Here is a 6128-nt window from a genome sequence, read left to right as displayed (position 1 = left end):
GAGGCCAAATAAAGTACGAAGTTGAAGAGCATTGAGGACCAAAAATTCCTAAACGTTTTGCCAAATACAGCCAAGGTAATCTATTCCTAAGGTAGAAAAGCCTTAGTATTTAAAAAATCCAAAGTTTTGCTAACAGTGAGTGTGACTGTCCCTTTGGTCTCTTGTATGAAAGCAAACAGTTCTGAGTATGAATAAAAAGTTCAAATGTACAGGATGTGTCATGAAAACTCATATATAATCTCTTTAATTGCAACCCTTTCATTATTATAAAACATGAATATCTTAATTGGGAGAAAAATCTAGCGAAATTGTTTAACACGTTAAATTGGACAAACAATTTGATGACCTACGTCAGATTTGTTTATTCGTTCAACATTTCAATTGATAGCTATCAGTACAAGTATGTAGATTGATATTTGTATATAGATAGTGCGATAGATTTAAAACGATAAAATGTTGGTGACTTGATGTCGCATTATATGAGTAGGATCAGTCATTCATGTTTTGAATAACAAGTGATTTCAAACAGAATCAATCATGTCAGTTAACTGCTAATAGTCTGATGTTATTTATGTATTATTGTCATTTTGTTTATTTTCTTTGGTTACATCTTCTGACATCAGACTCGGACTTCTCTTGAACTGAATTTTAATGTGCGTATTGTTATGCGTTTACTTTTCTGCATTGGCTAGAGGTATAGGGGGAGGGTTGAGATCTCATAAACATGTTTAACCCCGCCGCATTTTTGCGCCTGTCCCAAGTCAGGAGCCTCTGTTAGTCTTGTATTATTTTTCATTTTATTTTCTTGTGTACAATTTGGAGTTTAGTATGGCGTTCATTATCACTGAACTAGTATATATATTTGTTTAGGGGCCAGCTGAAGGACGCCTCCGGGTGCGGGAATTTCTCGCTGCATTGAAGACCTGTTGGTGACCTTCTGCTGTTGTCTTCTCTATGGTCAGGTTGTTGTCTCTTTGACACATTCCCCATTTCCATTCTCAATTTTATGATTGAAATACAAAAATGATATAAAATACATGTTCCGACATTGTATTTGAAGCGGTAATTGTATCTCCAATCATTTAATATAACCAACCTTTGATAGTAAACTAAAAAGGTTGCGTTGTTAGAGGAATACACAGGTCTACATTCTACAATTGTATTGCATTTGTAGATAAATTATTCATCTATTCATTTAGGTTATTTTTGTAAATGCACATAATTTCAAAAGGATTCAAAATTGTGAATCGTCAGTATATTTAAGGGAAAAGGCCATGTTTATATTTGTTTGTAATTATCTGTTACAAATTAGTTTCAGTTGTTATAAACATATAAAATAATTAACTATTTAGCAATTTAAATGGTAAAAGATGGATTTTAAATGTTTACATATTTAAATTTCCCGCCCTCACTGGGAGCGACCATGACCGGTGAACATCTGACGTCACACAGTTGGTTTGTTTACAAGACAAAAGCACAGGTGTATTTATGGATAGAAAATCAACAAGTTTCCGATTATTAAAATGTGAAGCGATTGCGAAATGGCAGAAGGCCGGGATAATCTTGGAATCTGATTGCGAACCGGAGTTTACGCAAGAAGAACTGCAAAATATTAGAGAGACATCGCCGTTCACAAATTTTTCAAGTTCGAGATCCATTGTTTGCAAAGTTTTTTTTTATCAGCACTTTTTGAAGGATCAGGGATAACGATAAAACTTTTTTTTTTCGTTATTACAATTAAATGCTTGACAAGACGGCATCTTTATTGAAATATTCAGCTAATCATGTTATATTATAGCGAATTAAAAAAATATTTTAATGACATGTTTATACACACTGCTTTAATCCAAACAGACTGTGTGACGTCACGAGACAATCGGGGCTTCTCGGTTTGAAACAATAAACAACGAGAATAATTGGCACCGAATCTGTCTTTTATTAGAAGAGTACTTACAAATGGCGTCTACCATGCTATTGTGAAAATGTCAAATTTAATAAACCGTATTTCATTATTAGAAGAGTTCATTTAACTCTCGTTGGGTTATTTACGTTTGATAAAACACTTTATTTCATATGAACTCAGCTTAAGTCAAACTTGGAGTTTTCCTTTAATTATACTTTTAATTAAAGAGATATAATTGTACATACAAATAGCCCAATTCCTGAAAAAATGCATACAAAAATTACATATTATGAATTAGGTGCGTCAAAAGTGTTTTATTTCTTTGTTTTCATAATCAGTGCTTGAACCCTAAAAGATTTCTCTCCAATAATATATTAAAACTTAAATTAATGAGAAATCTTATGACCAACAACTACCTTAAAATAGCCAAATCTATATTGGCTCATCTGTACCTGAGGGAGTTGTAAACTCTTAAATTTTACAAGTTCAACTGATGATTTCAGAAAGTTATATCATAAATCATGTAAGTGCGAAAGCACCGACTCAAGACCTGATGGTATATTTTGTGACTATTAATCAGCGAGCAGCGGTTTCGACCGAGTGCTAGAAAATGGGAATAACATTATACTAATTTTGTTCGTCCAAATTGCTTTCTGCTAGTGACTATAATCGTCGGAACAATATGAATGAATGTCAATAGTTATGACGTTTTGGAGCCAATGTAGATCAAATTGGTAAGTTTTATGGCATTCAAAATCTCTGCAAAGTGACTCCAACGTGAGCAAACCAGATAGGAAATATAAATTGCAGTAACGTGTAGCTTTGCATATTGTTTTGGTCAGTTTTGAAAATCATTGTGGCACACATCTTCAAAGGTTAACATCGAGAAGCAGCAAGTAAGGCATTCATTAAACGCATGGGACTCATGTGAAACGGTGATAACAATTAAAGTCTCATATATAATGCATGAATATCATGTTACGAGTCATGTAACTTTCTTAAAATATCCTGGATATTGGACAGAAGCTTGTTTATGATCATAAGAACTCAAAGAAAATTTCAAAACGGAAAGTCCCTTAACATTTGTCAAAATCAGTGTGTTTGCTCGGTAGACAACATTTTCTTGGGGTAAAAATCTGCTCCATCACCCTCTCGGCTATGTGTTGTTCATATAATGAGAATTTTATAGCAAAATTAGGTTCTTCGGTGTGGTTTTGTTCAAGGTTATGGTTGTTTTTTTTGAAATTGTTTAACATCTAACCCCTTTCATGAAAATACCTTTAAAATGAAACGTAGGTTTTGTAATTGTCTATAATGAAAGAAAAATAAATGTGCCTTTGTTAATTAGCAACATCCGTGCTTCTATGCTTGACATGGAATTCTTCAAACAAAATAAATGGCGATCTACATGTTTATATTATACTGTAGCACGACATGAGAAAGTAAATTCTTCCAAAATTTCAAATTCATACTTCAGACACCATAAAGAACCCATTACTGAGAGGTTGCTACAATGTATGCACTTGTTTTCTATCTAAGATGATGATCAGCATTAAGGTGGCTGGGGGGGGGGGGGGGGGGGGGGTCTTAACTAAAATCCATAGAATTTTTTAATAATTTGTCAAAATGAAGTTATTATCATGTTCTTTTCAAAAATATAATAAAAGTATGGGTCACCGGACTTTTTTTTCACGCTACAGGTTGTGCAAAATTGTCAGATTTTGTATAGATTATGCATGGAAAATTCAATTTTGTGTGATAAAAAGAAAAGTACGCCATAGAATTTTAAGATAAAATGTGAGAAGATAGCTCTAATAACATGTTTTCAGATAAGAAAAAGAAAAAAATTGGGTCACTGAACTTATTTTCTTTCTACATATTAAAACAGGAAAATTCACAACACTAGTACTTTCTATCATAAAATTACTTTATCTGGATTATCTCCCCTACTATTTGAATTATCTCCCCTTTTTTTGCAAAGTTGAAAAAAAATGAATTAAACAAAAATATTGTGTTTTTGAGAAAATACAGCCGTAAATATGATAAAACACATTATTTTCTATATTAACATTAAAAGTCTTACACATGAATTACATACCACTCTCAAAATGTGCGCATTTCATTAAAGATCTAGACATTTCAATTCTAACTAAAAGTTTTTCATAAGCAGACAATCAGCATTGGATTTCATTTAATTTGTTCAATAAAATGACTTATTGATGTTGTTGTCTTAAAATCTAACATTTCTTTGCTGTTGCTAAGCAACATTATGTTGCAATGCTCACATACGGAATTTGTTAAAAAGAATAATGATATAAATGATAGTATATTAGGATGCAACACCATATGGAAAAGAAAAATCTTCAAACAACTGCTAAATTTATAATTCAGATCGTACCTTGTCCTTTAGCCCAACAATGTAAGATCTGCAGCGTTGATTTTTTTGCAGCGGGATTTATATAGCAATAATTCTTTTATGATTTACATATAAAGGAATACGTTTATATGATTGGTCGAGAGGGTTTCCAGTAGTGGCTCTTGGCGTTTTTTTATTTTTCAGCAGAAGACGCTGACGGAACTACTTTTTGTAACCAATGTATACAAGATGGCGGCGACGTTAAAACTATTTATTTTCACTTCGCTTTCATCGTTAAATTAGAAAATAAACAGAAAACATTTCTTGAATGATAATCAGACATTTTTGTAGTTTATTTTTTATTAGACAGCAAATATCATGGAGTCTTTTTTTGCGTTCACCAAAACATGTATTCATGCACCAGGCCTATTCATTGGAACAATTATACATTTTACGTGTGATAGAAGTTATGAGTGTGGAAATTTGATTCCTTCTCTCCATTTTTAGAAAATTATAAAGATCTAACAACTTTTGAAATGAATTCATTGGTGTATAAACTAAGCTTAGTCGCTTACAAACATATCATAAAAGTCCTTCGGCTGGCCAAACTAAGAGATTCTCCACGTGGGCCATTATACCAGAGGTAGAAAAGGCGATGCCCTCTAAAATGGCCATTATCACTAATGCCCTGGACCTGTACGAGTTGTTAATATATAGTAGGGTACCTAATATTTCACATAGTCCAACTTTACTATTGCCGGATTGCCGAACTAAGAGATTCTCCCGAAGGCCGTCATTCCAGAGGTAGACGTAGGCACGGCGTCTAAAATGTCATATAACACGTATGCCCAAGAACCGCACGAGTTTGTCAACATAGTGAATGGGTATCTCTTTTTTGGCAGCTTAATTTACCAAAGTTTGGCAACATTATTCCCTGCTAAATATTTTTACATAAATCATCGTTCAACCGACATCTATGACTCCCGCAAACAATTTGACCTGCTTTCGAAATTATGTTTGTTGCTTTAATGTATGTTTTAAGGTGTGATTAACTTTAATGCATTTTTAATGTATACAATCTTCACGCTTTCATTAATGTTAATATCCTTAGTGGAATGAAATTAAATTTCCATCGCAATTGAGATTTTGTTTTATTGTGCCTTTAACTCTACAGAAAATCATATTTTGTGCAAACGGTAAGTTAATACCTTAAGTTTTAATCAATTTATACTCATCTTATCATAATGGATAACGTTGCAACACGATTCTATGTGTAATTAATGTGTCACTAAGACTTATATTTGCATAAATCATTTAAATTACAGAACTAAACAAAAAAATGTAAGAATATACAACAACAACAAGAAAATGAGCCCTTTAAAAATAATATATCATTCGAATTTCACATATCTACGTTCAGTGAACCGTAAAATATTAGACAATATCACCATGTGGGATGATTTCGTTAGGATTAACATAACGATAGACATATGCGTACTATAAGATTTAAATTGATTTTACTGCAACCTCCTGGTGACCCATCCTAACCCCAAAAATGTAGCATGAAATGAGAGGGACTAAGAGACTTAATGACAGAAAGGCTAATAGATCGACGAAAATAAAATGTCCCTATGCTCTGATTGCGGGGCATAAAAACTGCGGATAGATATCAAAATAGATATGTGTGTATGCGTATGACTTTAGTATTGAGTCCATACATTGTTGTCTATATAATGGCATTCAATGGGACTGTCTTTCAGGTGTGGAATCTAGTTAGCTATAAAACCCGATTTGATCAACCATTTTCTTCATAATGAAATGTCTGTCCCAAGTCAGGAATATGACATTAATTTCCATTCATTCGATGTG

Source organism: Mytilus trossulus, chromosome 10, assembly GCF_036588685.1.
Source record: "Mytilus trossulus isolate FHL-02 chromosome 10, PNRI_Mtr1.1.1.hap1, whole genome shotgun sequence".
Classification (NCBI taxonomy): Eukaryota; Metazoa; Mollusca; class Bivalvia; order Mytilida; family Mytilidae; genus Mytilus; species Mytilus trossulus.
The sequence above is the reverse complement of the archived record's forward strand: the minus strand, read 5'-3'. Positions refer to the sequence as shown.